General features: G+C 42.7%; 1 protein-coding gene and 1 non-coding gene across 5 annotated transcripts in view; one reads left to right on the top strand and one right to left on the bottom strand.

Annotated features, from left to right (window-relative positions):
- The window catches only part of NFIA (nuclear factor I A), a 396317-nt gene that overhangs the window by 70999 nt on the left and 312128 nt on the right, over positions 1–13190 (top strand). The gene's annotated exons all lie outside the window — the stretch shown is intronic.
- Positions 12055–12161, bottom strand: LOC122678462. Its single transcript, XR_006336134.1, has one exon. It is a non-coding gene; the product is annotated as a U6 spliceosomal RNA (small nuclear RNA).

Raw genomic sequence — 13190 nt, 5'->3', positions numbered from 1 at the left:
CCTAGTGGTGCTTAATGATACCATGTGAATTTTTATGGTCCCAGCTGCACTGAAGTGTGTGCCCTGAAATTTCAGCTGGATTAAGAATGTACCTTGGTGTGAGGGCTGAAATTGGAGAAATGGGAGAACACAGGGTTGGATCTATATATGCTGCAATTAATATTGATGAGTGGGCAAAAGTCCAGCATTATCCTAGGGGGCTTGGCTAATGTTCATTGCAAACCAGTGCAAAGGAGTCCTTCCCCTGCAGGTGTGGATAGTTTAATTTAGTAGGTGGATTAGGAAAAGCTCGGGGTGTTTTCTTGTGTTTCCAGTTTACATCACACAGTGAACACTAACCTGCTACATCAGGTGCAGCCCATCCCTGAGTGGTGGTAACCGGTATCCTGAAACTTCGCTAACCCCCCTGAGTATCTCCAGGGTCTGGCATCATGCCTGGTACATAGTACACACTCAGTAGCTTTTGTGAAATGAATAGGAGAATGAAGCAGTGGTCACTGAGGCAAGGCCCCTTAGAAATACTGGCCTCTGCTTACCTCTAGCCCTCTTACCCGCTCCCACCTTCTGGCCATAGTACACTATTTGTAGCTTGCTAAATAGCTCACATTCTTTCTTGCCTTTGGAACTCTGTACTGTTCATTCCCTCTGCCTCTGACTACACCCTCCCTAGCCCCTTAGTCTGACGAATTCCTGCTGAAGCTTTATGATTTAGCGCCTTCTAGAAGACTTAAGAGGCGTCCCTGCTGGTATCTGAGTGAAGAAGGCCTGCTTCATTTTTCATACCTCTGTGAACCTTTGGATACCAACAGGAAGCTGCTGACTAGTGGAACTGTTGAGATCTGTGTCTGGGCCTTCTTTTCAGTAGAGTGTGAAGCACTGGCAGGGGCTAGAATCATTTGGATTATATCTCCCAAACTCTACTTTATTGGTGCTTTCCATTTCAGAATGGCTAAGACGTGACTAGGATAACAGAATGGAAGTCGTCAAGTTAGCAGCAGGCTCTACTGTGTCTGCAGAGCATCAGAATAGAATGGATGATGAAGGAGAATGGTCGATGAATTACCTGTACCATAGGGTCTCAGTAGGCAAAAAGAAGTTGAGAAACTGAAGCATTCCCTTTCTAATGAAATCTAGAAAAGTTTAGTGCATAGTAGATGCTCAGCCAACATTAGCTGAGTGTGGAAGAATAAATAAATCAAGTTACTTTTTTCTTTCTTTGGGCTTTATGTTAAGATTTAAAAACAGTCCTTAGAGAGTCTCTTCCATTCTGCTTCTTTTTGTGCACATAGTCCTAACCTCAGCCTATACTTAATGTTTTTGCTAAGACTGACTCATCTTGTTTCTGATTGCCTTAGTGATATGAGACTCTGGTATCCACGGGAATGGTGTTAAGGCTGTATTGCTTTCATGCTTAGGAAAATGTAAACCAGAAGGGCCAGCTGTTGGTACTGGTACCAACTAATTCCTGAGAGCTATAGGGCAATCTCATTCTTATATTCTTAAGCCAGTGTGGAAAACAGCATAATCTCCTGGGAAACTAATCAGCTTTCGTGACAAATAGATGTGATTCAAATCTTGGGTCTGCTGCTGACGGGCTGTGTGACTTTCGGCAAGTGGTTTAACCTCTCTGAGTTTCTTCATCTCTGTTTTTTTTTTGTTTTATAAAGTCCGGGTGGGGAACCGTATTAACTCTACAGGGTTGTTTGACAAGTAGAAATGATTTTGTAAGTGTCCCAGACTGTGTTCGATTTTCAGTAAATAGTAGATATTAAGACTGCTGTTACTGCTATAAACCAGGTTGGCTACAGGCCCTCCAGAGTTTCAGTAGAGACAAGATTAGGGCTTCCCAGATGGCCCAGTAGTAAAGAATCCGCCTGCCGATGCAGGAGACATGAGAGATGTGGATTCAATCCCTGGGTCAGAAAGATTCCCCTGGAGGAGGAAATGGCAACCCACTGCATTATGCTTGCTTGGAGAATCCCATGGACAGAGGAGCCTGGTGGGCTACAGTCCATGGGGTCACAAAGAGTTGCACACGACTGAGCGCGCGTGCACACACACACACACACACACACACGCACACACACCCACACCCACACACAGGATCAGGGTGGGACAACTGGGTTAGATTTAGATATACTCTGTGTGTGTGCGATGGAGATTTTCCTTTTTTCCTTTGAGGAGAATTCAGGTTGTTTTAAGAAGGGAACTGACGGTGTCTTCCTTATATTCTGGGTGTTTCAGAGATGGCTAAACATTGGTACTAGTTACTAAGGAAGAACTTGAAAGATATGGATGTGAGGGGCCTGGGGGTGTTAGGGTACGGGCGCTGACCTGTGCTCCTTGGGGCTCAGCTCCGAGCTTTCTGCCGAGTCCCTTTCTTGCTGTGCCCTTCGTCTCCTCCCTGGGAGCTGAGCAGACAATTATCTCTGCCCTCTCGTGTGTCTCCTTTCCAGGCAGGTGCTTCTTTCTGACCAGGAGTTGGCATGGGTGGCCCCAGCTGGGCTGGTGTTATTGTTCCAAAAAGTGTCAGCAGAGAAATGGCTGGATGTTGGAGTGTCCTTTGTGATTTAACATTTTGGGGGATCCTTCTATGATCCAGAGTATCTGACCGCAAGGTCTTCCCGCTGAGAAATTCTGTGAGTGGAAACACTTTGAATAAACGTAAAGCCAAGAAGGGATCTTCAGGATAAATTTAAAAAATTCTCATCTGGCTGGGCTATAGCAACTGCTTATGCCACTGGACTTCTTCGGGGTATTGATAATGCTTGTCTTTGAATGGGGCATGAATTTCCCAGCTTCCTAGGAACAACAACAACAGCAGTTCCCCCAACAAACCCCAGGGTGTCTGAAGCGCCTGCTTTCTTCTCGAAGAGCCGATCGAATACTCTTCTGTGGGCTCAAGAGCTATCAGCGGTATTGAACAATGAGACTGGAAGGAAGGGTTGTGAACAGTTGTTCCCTAAAGGCTTGGAAATTAACAAAGGCCATATTAGTAAGTCCCGGGAGGAGGAGTTGAAGAGAATGGGGGCTGGGAGGAACAATTCACAAGCGGAGAGGGTGATTGGAGGGGTTTGTTTCCCAGATAGTTTTCAAAGAAAAGATTTGTGTAGTTTGCTGTGGGACTGAGAACGCAGTGCAAAACCAGTTGATGTTCTTTTTTGTCCAACAATTACTTTCTCGGGCATCTTCCTTTTAGGCTAGCAAAGTGTCTTCCTTCCTTTTGCCTGGCCACTGACAGTCAGAACTTCAGGGCTTTTTGCTTCCCAGGGCTCAGGGCAGGGTAGAGAGAAGGACTTGCTTAAGAGGGAATTGACATTTTGCAAAATTTCGTGAATTTTGGCACAGACAAGGAAAAACCTTCCAGTGCATAGTGAAGATTCGGGTTTTCATTTTCGGCTCGGGGTGATTGATTTCTTTCTTTCACGGGGCTGATGGAGGAGGTCAGTGTCTTAGAAAGGGAAGAAGCCAGGGAAAGGGAGAAAAGAAAGAATGAGATTTATGACCTTGTGGATCCCCGCTTTTATGTCTCGTAACCATTCCCAATACTGGAAGTTCATGACACCCTGAGAAACAACCCTGGAACTCGGAGCAGTGATCTGCATGCAAAGGAGAAATTGAAAAGTCCAGCAACTGCCTTGATTGAGAGTCACAGACAGTCCCGCTCTGGATCCTGAGTGTTGCTTTTCTTTAGTTTGTCCTCTCTGCTCTGATTCTGGTGTTTCATGGAGTTACGAGACAGACCACCCAGGGCCACTCACGTTATACCCGGGATGGTTGACGATGGTGCTTAGAGAGGAGTTATTTCAACAATGGGACTTTTCCATTATTCTCTCTGTAATCAGCCCTTCACGCTCAGCACATGGAAACCTTCACATCTGTCACCAGGAGTACAAAACTGATAAGGTGTTGCTGAGAGCCCCTACCCTGGTCAATCCCCTGAGATAACAATAGAAGATCTTAAAAAGTGTAAGGATCTTCTTCCATTTTTATTTCATATGGCCCCTTAGGTAACATGACCCAATGTGGCCATTAAATGACCCTGCTTACACTTGGATTACTCGGTACAAAGCAAATTTATGGTTGTTTATTCTCTCCTCCTATCAGCTATTAGTGCCTAATCATATGGTCTATCGATCATGAGATTAATCGCCTGCTCAAAGAGGCAGCAGGTCTTGTGGAATGCTGCACTGCGCCAGACTGAACTTCAACCTTTTATACAAACTGGAGGAGTCAAATCATCATTCACTGCCTGAAGCCCGTGGTCCCTGGGCCTCCTGAACCCCAGGAGGTAAATCCCTGCTTTTTCAAACAGTGTACTTTGCACTTCCTTTCCTGTGTAAAACTTTACTTCATTGATTCAGGCAGGCACTTGTAAATAAAATCCTTTGCAAGGCATCCTAAAATAATGACCTAAACTGAAAATATGTGGGCTTTCTTACACAAAGCCCCATAGTGCTGCCATAATTAAAGGTCTGTCAGTATTTCTATTAGAAATTCTCATTTTGGAAGATTTATAACTAGACCATTAAAGTTTTGGGCTAAGACTTTCCATGAGTATCATGATTTGAGACCTTTTTTCCCCCCTCCGTTTTGTGGAATATGTTTCTTTAAAGATATAAATTATAAAGCGCAGGAACATTATGCCATAGTAGTCTGTATCTGCAGAGATCGAACTCTTTAAAACTTGAGTACGGCACCCTCTAAAGTGGCCACTGTTCCCCTTCGCTGTGTTCTCATTTGCAGTTGATGAGAACAGAGCATCGTTGTCCTGTTTGTTCTGTATCATCACGTTTGTTTCCTGGTCTGTCTCCTCCTCTACGGAGAGTGAGGGCAGGCTGATCTTAAAGCCATTGGTCTTTCTAGCCTATTTATCAGAGAGCCTAGCTGGATGAGCTGGGTTTGTTCAGTAACTGCCTTGAAGGATGGGAATCTGGAAACTTCCCTTCCAGTCCTGACACAGTTGGTCAAGGTGGGGAGTAGATACAAGCAGTGAATTTAGGCAAGTCACTTGACTTCTCCGAAAACAAGTTTTCTGAACAATGAAATGGGTGCATTGGGTTCAGGGCTGGTAAATCAGTGTTCTGTGAGTTGAATGGTGCCAGCCCAGTTTTCAATCATTTGAATCGGAATGCCTTTAGGTGAAATCTGATCTTTCTAATTTGCCATAATCCCCACCGTTCCCTGTTGTATTATCCTGTATCAGCAGCCTGCTTTAACCTGCCTGCTAGGTGTGTAAGTGTTTAAGATTCCTTGTAGTTACAGAGTTATAATGTGATCTATTGTTGTTCCAGTGGGGTTCGAAATCTGAGATGCAGGGGAGCTGAGGATGCCTTTGACTGTAATTTTACTTCTCTAACTTCTTTTTATCAACAAGAACCTCAAATACTACTTTTTATTTCATTTTGGAAAACTTCTGTTTTCCAGACAGACTGTATTGGTTAATAATTAATTTGCTTTCCCATTTTTAAAGCAGATGGACATCTGTAACTGAGCACGCAGATACAAACGAGCGGAGAGTATGAAATAGTTTTCGTGTGATGAATTGGATGATGTTTTAGCAAGCTTGTGCAGTTGTTCTGTGCATAAGTATATAGTTTCTCTTCGAGGTTTTGATATACTAAAAATAGCTCCTAAGCCTTCCTGCCATTTTACACACCCAAGGGTCCGCGGGTGAGTCCCGAGCACTTAGCTGCTGCTTCTGTGTGTTTCTGGGCTACTGTTGTGCTCCGAGTTTCGAGTAACTTGCTTGTCTCCACATGCAGTCCATATCTTCATTGTCTCACTACAGGTCAGCTTAGAGAAGTCTCTATAAAACCTGGTTTTTATTTTCCATAAGAGGAAAAGAGCGTCCTAATAGGAGTTTACCCAAAGGCCGTCGTTTGCATTTTCTCCCGTTTGTCAAGAGCATTTTGGAAGATTTGTCAGCAAGAGAGGGAGACAGTTTGATACTTGACTCCCAAGCTAAGGAGAAGCCTTTCTTTCATCTCAGCTGAGGCACTGTTGGATATTGAAGGTTGAGAATTTAAAAGCACATATTTAAATAGAGCAAATTAAAGATCTATAGCATAGAAATAATCTGCATAAAAACCAGTCTTGAGGCTTGACCTTTGATGCTTGAAGTTGTCAACATCTCACAAAAGTAAGGGGCTTTTGAAGGTAGCAACCGGGTTTAAACCGATCATCATGTGGATACTATTAATAAGAGGAGGTGGTGTCTGCATTGTGGCTAAGAGCTTAGGCTCTGGAGTTCCACTAATTTAGGTATAGTTCTGTCTTGGTTCCTTTTCGATTCTCACTTTGGAGAGGTTCCTTAACACTCCAGCAGCCTCGGTCTCCTCATGTGTGAAGTGGGGATAGCTTGTTGTGAGGAGTAAATGAGAGCACTTCACACAAAAGATTTATCTTGTTGGTCACAGAATAAATAATGCTAATTATCATTATGCTAAGACATAATTGAAATCTATTTCTGAGCTTTGAATTTTTTTTTAAACAGGTTGAAGTTATGCTTTTTTAAAAATTGGCTGCACCAGGTCTTAGTTGCAGTCTGTAGGGTCTTAATCATAGCAAAATCTTTTACTTACTTTTTTTAATTGCAGCATACAGGGGTCTAGTTACCTGATCAGGAATTGAACCGCAATACCCTGCATTGGGAACGTGGAGTCTTAACCATTGGATGCTGGGGAAGTGCCTAAAGATGATGCTTTCTTAGGTGTGTTCACACATGCCAGGTCACCTACCTACATTTCCAGGAAATCTTATGTTTTAGCTGTCCTGCTTTCAGTGTTTTCAGGAAACAGATGATGTTTAACTTTAGAAGTCTAAGGCTGAAATCTTCTCTGTTACATTTTCTTCTCCCTCCAGATCAATCCAAATTAAAGTTTCATTGCAGGAGTTTCATGGACCCTTATTATCACTAATTATTGTTGGTGTGCTGGTGAGAGTCCTAAAGTGAGTGCATTAAGATTTAAAACCCTTGAGAAAACTTTAAACCCTCATAGACTGACAGAGCTGGAAGGGACTTAAGCCATCATCTCCTCTAAGCCCCATTCTACAGATAAGGAAAGTGAATTTTACAAGGTAAAATAGGTTTTGAACAGGGACTAGCCTACCTAATGGCTTTTTAATTTGTACTCTCCCTGGAATCTGCACTCATTTGGCATGTTATGATTATGTTCTTATTGTGGGAATTGTATGTATTTATTAGAGGCCATTGAGATGTAGCATTGGGCATTACTTCTGTGGCAAAGGCATGGGGGCAGTAATCATTATTAATGGATTCCATTATTTGGGAGAGCATTTTACTGACTAGAGAAAATTCATTGCATTGATCCATTGTGCCACATTTGTATTATACCTGGTAGTTTAAAATGATATCCTCCAAACTGGGAGGCTGAAAAATTGTCCAGTCTTGGCAGTCATCCCATCGGCACGACCTTCCTTTTACTACTGAAAATACATAGTTCTGCTGAAAGAGACCTTTTGACTGGTCCCCAGTGCCCTGAATGTGTTTAAATCCCTCACTGCTGAAATAGGAGGATTACTACTGCTATCATTGTTCTAAAACAAACTTCCCTTTGGACGATAACAGCAGCGGTAAGTCAGATGTTGAAGAAAGTACCAGCTTAACTTCAGTTTGCTTTAAAAGGGCTTCCTCTTTAATTGACAAGTGTCATGTGTAATAGAGCATGGCAACTCACATAGAAAACCATGGGCTGGGCTTCCCGCTGGGGTTGGAGTTCTTAATGAACATACAAGTGAATACACTGAGGCAAAAAATTAAAGCGCCCCAACTGTGGGCTATTCATTCTGTTCACTCTGGCCAGCGTGGCGATCGGCAGCAGCTACGTCAATGGCCAAAGAGACCTGTATTGGTCATGTGGCTGTTTGGTAGTCGTGAGCTAGGGTGACTGTGGTCTTTACTAGTGATATTTTGAATAACAGCACAGATCTAGTGTCATTGCTAAGGGATAAATATGTATTTTTTGTTCTAGTTTTTTTTTTTTTTTTTTAACGTTAAGATAATAAGCTGTTTTTGGCACCTGCAACCTTTTCACAGAGTGGTGGTTTTCTGGAGCTCTGGACCACTTGCTATCATTTGTAAGTTCTTTCACTTAGTAATTCCCTTTTCCTTCCCTTCACTCCTTCTCTTCACAAAGAGAACAGAACCGATTTTTCAGAGGTGATGTTTACAGCAGTTCAACACACTCGAATAAGCACTTAGAATAATGTCAACGGCGGGGAGGGCATATTATTATCAAATTAAGTAATGGATGGGCAGTGATATTTTATTTATTAAAGCTTGTCTGAGTACCACTGGAAACAGAGTATGTTGGTTCTGAAGTGCACAGATTAGAAAGGAATGTTGAGTTTGGAAACGTGGCAGCCTGCAGCACTGTGTATGGTTTAAATTAAACCTTTTTTTGGAAAGCAGATTTGCTCTAGGCCACATTTAAGGGAAAAGCTACAGCAGAGTGAGCTGGCTGTGGTTTTTCTTTTACTCTGTAACCGGCCCACTTTCCCTTGTTTTAACACAGAAAAAAGACTTTGGACTCCTTCAGACCAACCACAGAGCTTCTCTGCTGACCACAAAAAGGAAGCTTGGCGTAGAAGCCATAGGATTAATACCCACTGTCTCTTAACCCAACAGAGTGTGAAAACTTTTATAAGAGATTTCTCTGGGCAGGCTGACACTGTAGTTGGACTTGAAACATTTTAAATCAAGAACAACTTTGAATTGCATTATGCCACACTGCTCTGTAAATTGTTATGTGCGATCTCACTGTTAAAAGTTATTTACATGAGCCCCCAGGTTTCAGAGGGATAAACCACTAACAGCTTTGTGTATCTTGAGGAAGAAACACAAGGAGAATTAAAGATAGGCCTATGCCAAATTATCTCAGCGTAGGTAGATCACAGTCAATCAGATTTTATTGTTCCTGGACAAATGGAGACAATTGGCTCTTGGTGGAAAAGCCTTTTAATCTTTGAAAATAATAAGATGAAGATTGTGGATTCTATTAAATCACTTGATCAGCTTTATTAATTCATCACATTGTTTTTCAACTAGGTGAGAAAGCTTCCTTTTAGTAGATGTGCATCTTTCTAAAATAATCATTTGTGCATTGCAGAGGTGTTATTTATTATGCTGACCTACTCAGGGATTATGAATGGTTGTTTCTGCGTCCTCAGTGTTCATTTTAATGATTGGAATCTCACCACCCCGATTAACTCATCGTGTGTTTGCACATAGCCACTCTGAAATGACCAAACAAACAAAAACAAAACCAAAAAACCCTCGTGTGTTTTTCACTCCTCCCAATTCCTAGGATTGATATATTTTAAAAGAAATCATTTGCATTTACATTTTGCCATGCTGAATTAAACAGCTTTTCACAGGTACACTATATCAGCGGTCTGGTTTCTGTTCAACAAAGAATCTCAGTTGAAATAATGGATTTTGAAAAGTTGAAGGGAAAACTGGCATACGTGTTTCAGAACTGTGGTCTTACAGTAACCACTGAGTTAATCCTTGGTTGACGGAGTGTCGCGAGAGGGGTTTCTTTGCTGTCATTAGAGAAATTGGTCTGTATAACACTTCCTGTGTGTGAAGAAATGCAGTTGTCATCTTGCCTGGACCATTAAAACAGTATTTAAATACTTCCAGTTGTGAGGAGCCTTGCGTTTTTTGTGGTTATTTTCCCAGGTGCCTTAGGAGCAGCTGTTTTGTGCTTTCCTGAACTTAATAGTTGAAGAATGTGGGAAAGAAGTGGTATACTCCCTGGGTAAAGTATTTTAGCCACCCTGGAGTAGTTGCATTGCATCTTGATCATCTGGGTAGAATTCTACTGTAACTAATTGAATCCATTGATCACTGTCTTGTTTTTTTTCCATCTTCTTCTCAGAGGATTCATTTCATAGGGGTCTATACATCAGTCAAGAAAATGACTACAGAGGAATTACCAAGACTGGTAATAAAGGTAATTTAACCTGGTTTAATATATTTTTTTAAGGCAAACGCTCTTAAGCGTCCTTTCCCTGGTGAGAGTTAGCTTCTTAATTAGGCTCTGTTAGAAAACAAGTCAAAATGGGACACTGACCAGTACTTTCAGAGAGGGAGAGAAAAGGGGAGAAAAGGCATCGATCTTGGAATTAGATGACCTGGTTTCTAGGCCTGTCTATACCAGGGCTTTTCAAACTTTAATGTGTATATGAAATCAACTGGGGAGATTGTTAAATTGCAGATTCAGAGTCAGTGGGCCTGTGGTGCACCCTGCGAGTCTGCAAGTTTCTCTGCAAGAATCTAACAAGCTTCCTGGGATGTCCATGCTGGACCCCAGACAACACCTTGAATGCGAAGGAGCTGATCCGATGGAGCACTTAACTAACTTTGTGGTTTTGGATACACCATATAACGACTCTACCTCTCTGCTTCCTAATCTCTAAAATAGGGAGGTTAATTTTTACTCTCCCTGCCTCATCAGATTGTTATGAGAATCAAATGAGATAATGTAGATGAAATTTTAAAAGGCTGCGTAAGTAGAAGACATCTAGGATCTTTGTTTATAGATAAAGGCATTCTTGGAATACCTTTCCTCAAATCAGTGCGAGCTGCTCTGTGATGAAAAGCGCCCTGAATTGTGAGAGGGGCTGGAATCCTTCCTTCCCTTACATCTACTCTGTGCTGCCTTTGGCCACATCAGGCTCACCCTGCAGGTCCCTCACAGTCTCATCTTTAAAATAAGGGCTTGACCTGGATTAGCGGATCTCTCAAGTATGGTCTCAAGACCAGCAGCATCAGCATCCCTTGGGAACTTGCTAGAAAGGTGGATTTCCTGTCTAAGTTTTGTGTGATCTCATGTCTCATAGGCTCAAAGAAGAGTTTGGGGTTCCCCCACGGTGTTCACTGAGACTGTGGGAAGGTGGGATGAACACCTGAGGGTTTAAGCTTTACCTCCCTAGAGGTCAGAATAGAATATTGCTGTATTGACCTATACCTTTTCAGCTAATCCCAGATTTGGGGCTGCTTCAGTGACCCATGAAACCTGATTGAGACAGAGCAGAACGTGTAGACCCAGGAGTTCTTGTCCATCCTCCTCTTTGCTCTCCTGCTGCCCCGATGCTTGTCAGCCTAACCCAGTACTGTCTTAAACACTTTTCAGAGTTTTTAAGCACTTTCACAAAGGTGACTGCAGTCTGTTTGCGAAGGGTAGATAGGCGTGAGATGAGAACCGAGAGTAAAATACATGATTGTCATAAAGTCACTTACAGTTAGACTTCACATACTTGCAGTTTTAGAGTTTGTTTGTTTGTTTTTATATTAGGAAATGCATCTGAAAATTAGAAAAAAGCAAAACCGGCTTCCGGTTGTCCAAAGTAGATTTTATCAAGTTCAAACTAAAACTCATGAGCTTTATGCTCAGAAGAGACTCTCAGTGAAGCCTAACAATATCTGTACAAGTCTCCACAGCAGCAAATAAAGCATAATGGGTAGCTGCTTGAGTCTGGTGAGTGGAAACAAACAAGAGGTGTTAGCTGGCAGCTGAGCAGTGAGGAAAGAACTTGGAGACTCTGTCAAAAGTAGAGCAGACAGGAGGGTGAGATGCATAGTAGCTTGAGCCCCTCTTTCTATGTGCATATAGATATACATGTGTATGCATGCATGCATGCTAAGTTGCTTCAGTAGTGTCTGATTCTTTGTGACCCTGTGGACTGTAGCCCCCCAGGCTCCTTTGTTCAAGGAATTCTTTTTTTTTTTTTAATTTTTTATTTTATTTTTTTTCCCAATTATTTTTATTAGTTGGAGGCTAATTACTTTACAATATTGTAGTGGTTTTTTTCCATACATTGACATGAATCAGCCATGGATTTACATGTGTTCCCCATTCTGAACCCCCCTCCCACCTCCCTCCCCACCCCATCCCTCTGGGTCATCCCAGTGCACCAGCCCCGAGCACTTGTCTCACGCATCCAACCTGGACTGGCAATGTGTTTCACACTTGATAATATACATGTTTCGATGCTGTTCTCTCAGATCATTCCACCCTCGCCTTCAAAAATATGGAACGCTTCATGAGTTTGCGTGTCATCCTTGCGCAGGGGCCATGCTAACCTTCTCTGTATCATTCCAATTTTAGTATATGTGCTGCTGAAGCGAGCACTGTCCAAGGAATTCTTTAGGGAAGAATACTGGAGTGGGTTGCTATGCCCTCCTCCAGGGGATCTTCCTGACCCAGGGATTGAGCCCGCATCTCTTTACATCTCCTGCGTTGGCAGGCAGGTTCTCTACCACTAGCTCCACCTGGCATATATGTATGTGTGTGAGCAATATAGGAATAAATATGTATGTACAGTGCATATGAGTATGAAAGGGAAGTGAAAGTGTTAGTCGCTCAGTCATGACTGACTCTTTGTGACCCCCAGGGACTGTAGCCTGCCAGCCTCCTCTGTCCATGGAATTTTCTAGGCACAAATACTAAAGTGGGTAGCCATTCCCTTCTCCAGGGGATCTTCCTGACCCAGGGAATGAACCTAGGTCTCCCACATTGCAGGCAGATTCTTTACTACCTGAACCACCAGGGAAGCACATGAGCCAGACATCCTGGAACGTGAAGTCAAGTGGGCCTTAGGAAGCATCACTGCAAACAAAGCTAGTGGAGGTGATGGAATTCCAGATGAGCTATTTCAAATCCTCAAAGATGATGCTGTGAAAGTGCTGCACTCAGCATGCCAGCAAATTTGGAAAACTCAGCAGAGGCCACAGGACTGGAAAAGGTCGATATTCATTCCAATCCCAAAGAAAGGCAATGCCAAAGAATGCTCAAACTACCACACAGTTGCACTCAGCTCACACGCTAGTAAAGTAATGCTCAAAATTCTCCACGCCAGGCTTCAGCAATACGTGAACCATGAACTTCCAGATGTTCAAGCTGGGTTTAGAAAAGGCAGAGGAACCAGAGATCAAATTGCCAACATCCACTGGATCATCGAAAAAGCAAGAGAGTTCCAGAAAAATATCTATTTCTGTTTTATTGACTATGGCAAAGCCTTTGACTGTGTGGATCACAATAAACTGTGGAAAATTCTGAAAGAGATGGGAATACCAGACCACCTGACCTGCCTCCTGAGAAACCTGTATGCAGGTCAGGAAGCAACAGTTAGAGCTGGACATGGAACAACAGACTGGTTCC

This window comes from Cervus elaphus, chromosome 20 (assembly GCF_910594005.1).
Source record: "Cervus elaphus chromosome 20, mCerEla1.1, whole genome shotgun sequence".
NCBI lineage: Eukaryota > Metazoa > Chordata > Mammalia > Artiodactyla > Cervidae > Cervus > Cervus elaphus.
This window is presented reverse-complemented; position numbering and strand designations above follow the sequence as displayed.